At 41.1% G+C, this 11,797-nt stretch overlaps 1 pseudogene; it reads left to right on the plus strand.

Annotated features, from left to right (window-relative positions):
* Positions 1 to 9,357: 9,357 nt before the first annotated feature.
* Positions 9,358 to 10,947, plus strand: LOC146565362 (N-acetyllactosaminide beta-1,3-N-acetylglucosaminyltransferase 3 pseudogene; annotated as a pseudogene).
* Positions 10,948 to 11,797: the final 850 nt, after the last annotated feature.

Raw genomic sequence — 11,797 nt, forward strand, 5'->3', positions numbered from 1 at the left:
CAAGAGCATGACTTAATCCTTATAATCATGAATGTGAAGAAGAGAGCTTTTTTTTTTCCTTTTGTTGATTAGTAAATTGCTGCTTCAGGATCGGTCTGTAACACAAGCTTGTACTCCTCAGATGTTTTTTTCTTTCTTTGGTCAGTTGCTTTCAACTTTTTAAACTTTGCTTTGCTTCCCTTTAATGCATTTATACTTCTCATGTTTCCCTGTTAAAAAAAAGAAGGAATAATTATAAGCATTTATCCTTTGAGTGTGTGATTTTTTCACAACATATTATACATATACAGCATATAGTTTTCGACATATTCCGCATACTCTGAATAAATAAACATCCTCTTTGAAACAGTGGCTACAGTTAAATGAGACATCGTGGCTCAAGAGTTGGGAGTTCGCCTTGTAATCGGAAGATTGCCGGTTCGAGTCTCGGCTTGGACAGTCTCGATTGTTGTGTCCTTGGGCAAGACACTTCACCCGTTGCCTACTGGTGGTGGTCAGAGGGCCCGGTGGCGCCAGTGTCCGGCAGCCTCGCCTCTGTCAGTGCGCCCCAGGGTGGCTGTGGCTACAATGTAGCTTGCCATCACCAGTGTGTGAATGGGTGGATGACTGGATATGTAAAGCGCTTTGGGGTCCTTAGGGACTAGAAAAGCGCTATACAAATACAGGCCATTTACCATTACCACCAGTGTTGGTCAAGTTACTTGAAAAAGTAATCAGTAACTAATTACTGATTACTTCCCCAAAAAAGTAATCCCCTTACTTTACTGATTACTTATTTTCAAAAGTAATTAATTACCTAGTTACTTAGTTACTTTTTAAAAACACGATTTACAACCTGAAGAGGTGATAAAGCGATAGATCTTTCAGCCCAATTCTACTTTTTCTACATAATCCATCATACAAAATGTAATCAAATGGAAAAGTCTCTTTTTTTTAACTTGTTTTAATCTTTTAACTTTATGCATCAAGCAAAAATGTAATTATATGCAACAACATTCTCTGACTTGAATAAATTAGTTTAACATTTAAACCTATTTTCGACACATTCCAGCACATAAAATAAAATATTTTTTGTGTTTACACTCACTCTTTCAAATAGATGCAAGTAAAACACAGCAGAAAATAAATAAAGTCAAAGACTCAGTGGTCCTGTTGCTCTATTTTCACCTGTAAAGCAGGACTGCGGTAGGCGGAGGTTTACCCTGGTGCAGGTGTGCCGCGGTCAGTTGAAGAATCCGCGAGTTTCTCTGTGAGTTTCCCATTACGTCGTTGCGCACTCTGTGCTTGCTTGGAAGTTTAGGGGTTTTTTTCGCTGTAAAAAGAAGTTTTCTTCCCACGCACGATGGACGCTAATGTTTTTGTCACTGTTTATGGAATCAAACTCAAAGTAAGGTCAGTACTTCCACGCTTTAAACGCTGCACGCTCATACTCTCTCCCACAATCGATATGTGATCCATTGTTGATCTGCACACAGCTGTTGTCACTAACGGCGCACTCGCTTACGTCACTGTCGTGAGACATTCTCGTAAAAAAATCACGGTTTTAGTAACGCAGCAACGCAGCGTTCCTACGGGAAAGTAACGGTAATCTAATTACCATTTTTGCAATAGTAATCCCTTACTTTACTCGTTACTTGAAAAAAGTAATCAGATTACAGTTACAAGTAACGCGTTACTGCCCATCTCTGATTACCACAGAATTTTATTTAGCAAAAATATCAACTGAGGCAATATTATTCTTTGGCCTAATGCATATGTCTGCCTTTAGCAGCAAGTACTCTGAATTTACTGAGGGCAGACTGTTTTCCAAGAAAGAAAGAAAGACAGACAAACAGAATAGACAGACATTTTCCAGACTACAAATGCCAGAGACAAACTGTGACTGGCTGAGTAAGTTCTATTCTTTTGCGCTCAACCTGAAACTTCTATCAGTTCATCTTGAGAGACATGCAGGGGTGTACTAGAAATTTCAAATGATCTGGTATCATTAATTATTTAATCAAGAATAGACTATAAAATATCAACTTTAAGTTCCTTGAAAGGATAAAGACTTTGCATGTTCGAACAAGTGAAAGATTTCGCACTTTGTTGCTTGCAGGGACAATGTGAGGATAGATGTTTATCAAGGGAAAGGAATCAGATAAGAGAAGGCATAAAAATACCTTCCACGGAGTAGTTTCATTTCGATTATTTAGGCAACATTCAGTTTAAGTTATTGTGAAAGAACTTGTTGAAAGGTAACTTGGTGCCATGGAATAAAACACATACTGTATATTCATAATACATATAATTATGTAGACAGACAGTCTCTCTTCAGACTTGTGATTTTTAGAGCTTTAAAAATAAATGTGTGTCCTGTTTGAAGAGACCTAATAGGAACAAACAAGCCTTTTTGATGAGAAAGGGGATTTCTTTATATGGTTGAATAGTGGTTATATTGATCACATTAATACTGTAGTTCCCAATCCCATCCCAGTTAAAATGTGGATATTTAAGCTGAAACAGAAGCAGGCCATGTGTTAAGTTTCATCTCTTTTTGTTTTACCTAGGACAGTCTCTGCGTGGAAGCTGTTGTATGCTACATGGATTGCATCTCTCTAACACAAACTTTTAGCTTTATAATATCACCAAGGTATGACAAGTGTCTTTGTATTATTTAAATGTATTTTTATTCTACATCAAATAATAACAAAAATGTATTTTAGAAGAATGGTTTGACTTGGGTTTAGGGTTGGTCTCAAAGACTACACCCAGCCTAAATACATGCGGGTAACAGGCTTCAGTTAGGAGCCGTTTCTTACCTGCACACATTTTATGTTGACTACCTGAAGGATACTTACCAAGTGAGCTCATCCACCAGTATGTCAAGGTAACTGCTGACACACACACACACACACACACACACACACACACACACACACACACACACACACACACACACACACACACACACACACACACACACACACCAGTTTTATATTGTTTATCATTATCAAATTTATCACAATAACATTTATTAATACTCCTTTTAAAACTCCACAAATTATGTAATGTCATTTTCAGTCTTTTTGCACACACAAAAGAAAAAACAAACTCAAACTACTTTGCAAGAAATCAGAGAAGCTGGTTTGTGCTTGAGATATCATATATGATACAGTTCTTTGTGTAAGAAGTCAGTTAAGTCCATTGTTTTTCTTAACCCTTGTATGGTGTTCGGGTCTGTGAGACCCGTGTTCAGTTTTTTTCAAAAGAAAAATTAAACAATTAATTATTTTTTCACGTGTAAATGTGTTGTGTCTTTCCACTCACTCCACTTGATTATAACTGATTTATTTATAACATTTTATATAAAAGAAAAATGAGAAGCACATTAATTCATAAATGTGATCTAACAAAGGTAAAGGGAAAAAATTAACCATGTTTGCTGTTCATATGTCTTGTAATTGGGATGAAGTAAACATCTGTTGAGTAATTTAACATAAAATTGTTTGATAGTGTTAATTTGGAAAGCCAAAACTCTAGCGGGTCCACCAGACCCATGAACACTGGCTGAGTAACAAAAATACGAACACCACACAAGGGTTAAATATTTTTAACACTATTTCACGTTATGTGGTAGTGTACAAACAAGTTTTTTGATACATATATGTACATACATATGTGCTCCATGGACATATTTGTCCATAGAACAAAAAGTCTTAAATGCCTGTATACTTCCTATAAGTACGGGGGGTTAAACAAGGCAACAACTAATGGAGTAAACAGCTAATATGACTCATGTAATTTATTTGAAGTGTGCAGAGTTTTGTGTTTAATCTGAAAGGTAAAAACTTAAATGCTTAATCATTTGAAAGGCTCTAAAAAGTCAGAGCATTAGAAAGTGAAACGGCAGCACAGTGAGGGCACAGCGATGCGATGAAGGCTGTCCCAATTCGAAGGCTGCTTGAAATGCGGCCCTCAAATGCGTCCTTCATTTCCCTGAATTTTAAGGACGTAGCGGTGTAGACTTCGTGGCCCAACATATCCCAGAATGCATAGCGCGGCGGTGGGTGTGGATAATTTTGCTGGGGGGGGGGAAAAAAAAAAAAAAAAAAAAAAAAAAAAGAAAAACGGCGGATGAGGGGCGCCCGAAGAGTAAACTTTAAGTACTGAATATTATGTCACTTATTTATGTGCAAATGTTTAATAACGAAGAACATTAAAACATTACTGGTGGCCACAAGTCAGCAAAGTTATGTGACATTAGTGACATTAGGCCGGCCGCGTGGGAGACAGCGGCCGGCCTCCAGAGATCAGGAGCTGATGTCCAGCTGATGGCCTGGAAAGTGGCCGGTGACGGTGCACTGGTCGACATGGCTTGGCAGGCACCAGGCCTGGACGTGGCTTTGCAGGTCCAGATAAGGCAGGGGGCTGGACGGGCTCCTCGGTCGGGCCCTCCAGCTGACGAGATGTGATGCTGGTTGGGTTCTCTAGAACCCACAACTGGCGAAACAGACCCAGGGCCTGCAGGTGCAGAGTCGTCTGGCTGGAACGAAGCGGACCATAGCTGCGCAAGACACACAGCTGGCTCACGGTGCAGTGGCCGGGGTTGCACAGTGCAGTCAGGCTGTCCAGGCATTGACAATGATCCAAAGTTCATAGTGGGTTGGATGAGCTCGAGTGAGCTCTCCACTGCTGGACTCAGCGGGCCTGAGTCTGCTGAGGTCTGAAGTTCGGCATCTGAGGAGGCCCTGGCGAGAGGCTTAATCTCAGAAGTGACTGGTGAGGCAGCACATAGAACATCGTTAGCATAAAAATATTTGAAACCATAAATTCTCAGTTCATGATCACTTTCGGTAACTCGAGTGGTTGATGCCAACTCCCTGTAGGCATTGTCAACATAATTGTTCATGGTAGGATTACAAATAAGTCCATAGCTGAATTCAGAGTCGCATAAAGAGGCAGACATACTCGTGGCTGGCCTAACACTCTGCAACTGAGAAGCAGTGTCATCAGAGCTCACGTTCCCGTGCATTTGGTCTTGATCACTGTCTGCACTTCCAACATCAGGGATTACAGTATTAGAATCCACTACAATCTGCACACGGGAGCAACACTGTCTCGGATGTACGAGCCGGCTGCGGTAGAAAACAGTCTGAGGTGGAGAGAAAGGTCACGCAGCCCTCAGCCATCTTTGAGGTTTCACAACCATTTCCAGCAGGCTCAGAAGCAGACTGTACAGTTGACGTATGAACCTCTTTCACTGTCTCATGAACCTTGGCTTCATGTGGTGTGGCTATGGGAGCAACACTAGAAAAAGTCCTTAATTCTACAGAGTCAAGAACATGGTCTGTGATTTCTTTATGTGCTTCTTCAAAACAGTTACACAGTCTTTTCACTATCACAACACGACTCTAACTGGCCCTCGGTCTTAACCAGAGTTAGGTCGGCCACAGCATGGATGTCTATGAAATCATGATTAATGACAGGGCAGTCTTTAGCACCAGTTTCTTCGTAGCCAGGCCCACAAAAGGGAAACCCAGTACACTCTACTATATCAGGTTCATGAGATGAAAAAGCACAGTCACTCACCTCCGTTATAAGAGGAGTCTGGGACAAAACTAGCACGGGTGCTGACTGGACAGCTACTGCCTCCATCCGGGAATCAGATGCGGGTATAAGGTCGAGCAGTGCACCCAGGGTCCTGAACATGCATTTCAAGGGGTGCTAGCAGAGGGGCAATAACAAAATTAGACCTTAACTCTTCAGAGACATCAGCACAGTTCAAACAGTCTTTAGTTGCTCCTTGAGGAAAGCTAGACAGTCTCTCTTCAGACTTAGAAAATGGTTTAAACAGAGTTTCAAACATGGCATGGGGTGGCTTGGTAATTGTTAAATTGTCTGAGTTAACAGGATTTAATTCTTGATCACACACAGAACTAGGACTGCTCGCTGATGATTTCAGCACATTAACTCGACAGTCATGTGATACAGAATACTTTGAGTCTGAACCTTTACTCCCAGCATCTTTCATTATTTCAGAAAAACTGACTGCAGGTTCACTGTGTGAGTCTTAATGGTTGATCTGATATCCTCGTGTTGGTGTTGTTCCCAGATCATCATACTAAATGTTGTTCCAGGATCAACATTGCAAGTGACCAATCAGAATGTTGTGACGTCATACCTTTGCGACTTCGGGAAAAACCGGCGTAAAACAAAAAACTGTACTTAAGCTGCGTGAAACCGCCTCTGTCCGCCGATCAACGGACCCTGACCCTAACCCTAACCGTAACCCTTTAATAAACAGTAAGCAGAATTGATATTGTCCTTGCAACATTGGAATTTCATAAATGCACGAATGGCTTGGCGCGCAAAGGAATAACGTCACAACAATGTGATTGGTCACTTGCAATGTTGAACCTGGAACAACATTTTCATGATGGTCTGGGAACAACACCAACACGAGGATATCAGATCATCCGAGTCTTAATGCCCTCATCACTGGTTAACTCAGAAAAAACCTTTGACTTGGTAGGATGACACAGTACAGAAGTACAACAGTTGGTGGCTGCCAATAATGGTGGGTTAGTTATCACAGCGTTGCACTTTACAGAAAATCCGTCCTGTACTGCGCTTAAAACCCCCGTAGAGCAGGGCGCTAGGCTAGTGTCGGCGGATACAGACACATTTTCATCAACGGCAACATTAGAACTAGTGATCGTAGTACCAGATTCAGACGTTGTCTGCTCAAAGCTTGCTGTACCAGGGTTAAATAACTCTGGAACAAGACAGTTACTGTTTGCATCAATACAACATTCAGGTTCAGAAGTTATGACGCCGAGGGCACAGTCATCTTTATTGCTATTATGGTTGTTAACTGGTTCATGGATGCTGTAACCTGCCGAATCAGCCAGGTCACAGCCAGACAAGAACGTTTTATTCACAGCTGCCCCTGAAACACTCTCCTTTGACTTGAGGTCTTTGGCTATGGGGCTATATACAGCGTCAGAAACTGAGTCAGTGGTACTCACGACTGGATGGCTGATGGAAGTTAACGCCTCAGATGGCATTAACTGAGGGACTTCCTTAGGCTGAGGCTCGGAGCGCCGACAGCAAGAGCGCCGCTTCTTTCTATCCGTGGAAGCTGGCGGAGTGAGGGGTGGAAGTCCCTAGAAGCTCCGGGGACCCCTGAGAGCCAGTCGAGTTCCCCAGAAAGAGTGCTCGTGCTCCGGAATGAGCCAAGGCCTCCACCGGCGCTCCTCGTCCAACAGAGCACTCAGTATTTGCTGTCGCTCTTCGTGGTCCAAATCTACTGCGTCTAGTGCTTCCCCACATTGCACCGTGGCAGGAAAGTGGCGAGACTGTGATGGCGATGAGGTGACTGAAGAACTGGAAGGCGATGATGGCGCAGAAGAGTCTGGTGCCATGGCGAACCTCAGCACGCCGACTCTAACCGCCTCGGGCTTGCGAGGCAGCGCGGTGCAGACAACGTTCTGCAGATCCCCTGGCAATCCCTCTATGAAAGCCGGGTATGCAGATATCAAACAGCTCAGCTGAGCTCTCACGGACTCCTTCTTCCTCTCCGGTCCGCACGCGGAGAAGATGATCCACTTTCCATGGAGCACAGTCAACCGAGTGTTGAACTCCCATTGGTCCTCACAGATGTCCGCTAGGCCCATGATATTCGCGTCCTACTGTCACGGACTGCCGGGGCAGACCTTGTGGAGTGAGTAGAGGACCCAAGAGCAGACAGAGGCGAGGACACAAAACTGGACTTAACAAAAAGCGAGCCTTTATTTAGGGCCGAAAACTCACAGAAAAACAACAACAAAGTAACTGAGGGAAAACCTGAACATAGACTGGGAAACTATGACTCTACTAAGATTTAGACTATGTCTAAACAACATTCAGACTATGACTTACTATGGCTGGGAAACTGTGACAAGGGGTAGGGGAGATAACACAGACTGAGGACTAAATACACACATGAGGTGATCAGAGGAAGTGGAGACACATGAGGACACAGCTGACACACATAACCTAATCACAGGACAGGGGAAGTGAAACTAAATGCAATGAACAAAGAACAGAGGACTCTTTCAAAATAAAACAGGAAACATGATGAGACAGACCAAAAAACATGGGCTTGACAACATGAGACGTGGAACACAAAGGGCAAATGAGATTAAGATCCAGGGGAAGGGGAAATGAGGAGATCCAATAAACAGAACTAAGGCTGAACAACTTAGGGGTTTAAGAGAGGTGGATGAACTTAACCCAAACAATAAATGACAAAACACAAAGACTCAAGTTCTAACTAATAATGCAAAAACAAGAACTTAACATATCCCCATACTTAAAACAGAAATACACAATATATAATGAACTCAAAATGCTGGGTCACAGACCCAGCCATGACAAATAGATTTAAACGTGTGCACCCAATTCTTGTTTTCTTAAAAATACATTCTGTACAGTGGAAAACAAACATTTCAAAGAAATAGTTAACCACCATCCCCCCAAATTACCATGACGTGTGTATGACGAGTGTATGTAAAATAATTTACATATTTTTCATGGCCTCAACAAACCCCTCCTACAACTGAGACTGCTTGCTTTTTGCACTGGTTGACCAATTTAGCCTGATGGCTCCCTGTTACAGACCATCTAGAGACAAATTAAGATGGTTTGGAAAGGACTAGCACAAATGTCAAGCAAGTTAAACCTGATTTGATTCAACAGTAGAAACCAAAGCATGCAGTTTTCAAATATTCCTCAACAGAAACTGTGGCTCCAGTAAGAGTGTAAGTGTGAGAATGTTAGTTTTCTGTGTAAATCATTTAGAACAGCACTTCCAGCTGCATCTTTCAGTTATTCTGTAGATAATTGGGTTCCAAGAAACCACACCTGCTTGCTAGGAAATAATTTGTCCCCTTTTCTTGTTGTTTTTTTTTTTTTTTGCTTACAACAAAGTTTTACTTCTGTTTAGTCTTTTTGTGTGCTAAATAAACTGCTAACCATCTTTCTTTTGTTTAGAATAATTGTGAAGTGACAAAACACTGAAAGTCAAGAAAACCTGTTAATAGAAAGATTTAGAACTTTGAAAAAGATAAATACAATGCTGATTTTTAAATATTTCAAGACTTTGCATTCCAAGCAAATTATAACTGGAGCTCAAATCCTTTATAGAATAGAATAGAATAGAATAGATCAACGAAACACATTGGTAGCATGTAGATTTGCATTCAGATTCTTACAACCTAAGTATCTACAAAGTAATAGATAGTAATATAATGCACACATTTAATGCACTCTTATCTTTTTAATGTTATTACTAATTGGAATTTTTTTGTGACCACAGATTTTTGAAACAGACCACCTTAGGAGCAAGCAGTTTGCTGGTGGTGACTGGCCTTCTCTTGACTGTTGCTATTTTCTGTAAAAATATGTCAGACTCCCGAGATTCACTTCTTGAAGAAACCAGGAGAGATGATGTCATTAAGCCACCACAAATCACTCCAGCTCATCATATTTCCTGGTCAAGATGTCAACAAAACATGTCTGTTGCTAACATTAAGAACTTCAGCGCACTTCCTGATCATATAAAAGACTTTTTGTACTATCGCCACTGTCGCCATTTCCCCATGCTGCTGGACATTCCTGATAAGTGTGGAGGAGCTGAAGGGTCCTCGGATGTTTTTCTTTTGCTGGTCATTAAAAGCGCTCCTGTGAACTACGACCGCCGAGAAGTACTGCGCAAAACCTGGGCTAAGGAGAGATTGCAGAATGGTGTGTGGATCCGAAGGCTTTTTATCTCAGGAACAACAGGTGTTGGTTTTGAGAAAAAGAGACTGAACACACTCCTTAAAATAGAGCAACGTGAGAACAATGATATTCTTCAGTGGGACTTTAATGACTCATTCTTTAACCTCACCTTGAAGCAAATACTCTTCCTCGAATGGATGGAGAGAAACTGTCCACATGCTCGCTTCCTGCTAAACGGCGATGATGATGTCTTTGTCAACACAGATAACATGGTTGAATATCTACTTCAACTTAAGGACAATGATGGACGGAAACACCTCTTTACTGGCTGGGTGATCCGATATGTTGGCCCTATTCGAGAAAAGTGGAGTAAATATTATGTTCCAGTTCAGGTGTATGAGTCAGAGTCATACCCTCCTTACTGTAGTGGTGGGGGTTACATTTTATCTGGCTACACAGCTTTGGTTATATACAATATGTCCCACTCTATCGCTGTTCTTCCCATTGATGATGTTTACTTAGGAATGTGTTTGGCCAAAGCAGGACTTAGCCCTGAGCGGCATGGTGCAGTGAGGATAAATGGACTTCACGTTCCTTCCACTACAGCTGATGACTATGACCCTTGTTATTATAGAGGAACTCTACTTGTTCATAGATTCCTTTCAGCAAAAATGTACTACATGTGGAACAAGATACATGACCCTAATCTGAAATGCTTTGCTAGTGGCTAAAAAAAAAAAAAAAAAAATCAATCATGACTTTGCCTGTACTCATTGATGCTGGCTGACTCATTTCTACTTAATTTGCTATACATATTCAATAAAATGCCAGTGTGGATAATACAGGCTCAACCGAAAGAAACTACTTTGCTTCAATTATCCCTTTTAAAACTTACAAAGTTTTCTGTCATTTCTTTATGTGTTATTGAGGTTTTTAAACTGGGGTTGTACATAATTGTGTGGAGTTATGTGGCAAGGTGCAATAGTCTGTCTGTTACACTCAAAGCCTTGTGATGTATCTGAATATAGGTCATAAACAAAAGGGTATTCACTGCATATAGGGTTCAATAAAATACTTCCTGGTTACCAGTGGCAAGGTGAGGACATTTACAAATTAAAGTTAATAAGTGTGTGCTTCAAATTGAGTGAATGAAAAATTACATTACATAATTAACACAATCTTTACATGGTAATGGGACAGTATAACTGCATATACTTACAAATATTTCAAAATCACTGTATCCTTTAGTTATGAAGTTATTTTGTGCACATTCTGGGAATTATAAATAAACAAGAGACAAACATCCCATTAATTTTTGTGTGTAATCAGTTATAATCTTTTTATTTATGAACCCTTTTACCAACATTCTCAGGGCTGAACAGAACAATAGCTTTATTGCTGGATTTATAGATAAATAACACAAAGGGAAGGCTAAGTGACAGATGCCAAACAGAACATGCTGATACAGAGAATTAACAAAAGAAAAGGACACACAGCAGGAGGGAGATTGCGACACTGGATCGAGGGAGACAGACGATACATACAAGAGGGAATCAGAGAAGAAACACCTGGGGAATACGGTTGAACATGATCAAATAGATGAGACGGGAAGTAACGTAAACACCAAGCACACAGGGCAAGAGAGCGCTAGGGACAGAGGCATGAATAGGGACGCTGACTGGCAAATAAACATGGAGACAAGACTGACTTAACAGGGAGATGCTGAAGGAAGCACACGGAGACGAGACCAAATAACAAACAAGAAAACCTAAACTAGAAATAATGTTAAATTCAAGAGTGGGAGAAAACTAAACCAAAAAAGTCTATAAGTCTATAAGCAATGATGAATAAACTGGACCTAAAAATTCATAAACACAAAAACACTGGGACAACGACCCAGGCACCCTAACAATGTGCCAGTCATGTATCTGTAATGTCAGTGCAAAAGCATTCTGCACAAAAGAGCAATCCACCGTGTCTTTCTTTAAGGTCGTTTACATGGCAAGTATATGGCAAGCAAGCTGTAATGTGTAGCACTAGAGTAATTACTGAG

Source organism: Mchenga conophoros, linkage group LG10, assembly GCF_057382185.1.
Source record: "Mchenga conophoros isolate Kocher_MC1m ecotype Shallow Benthic linkage group LG10, M_conophoros_male_GT1.1, whole genome shotgun sequence".
Classification (NCBI taxonomy): domain Eukaryota; kingdom Metazoa; phylum Chordata; class Actinopteri; order Cichliformes; family Cichlidae; genus Mchenga; species Mchenga conophoros.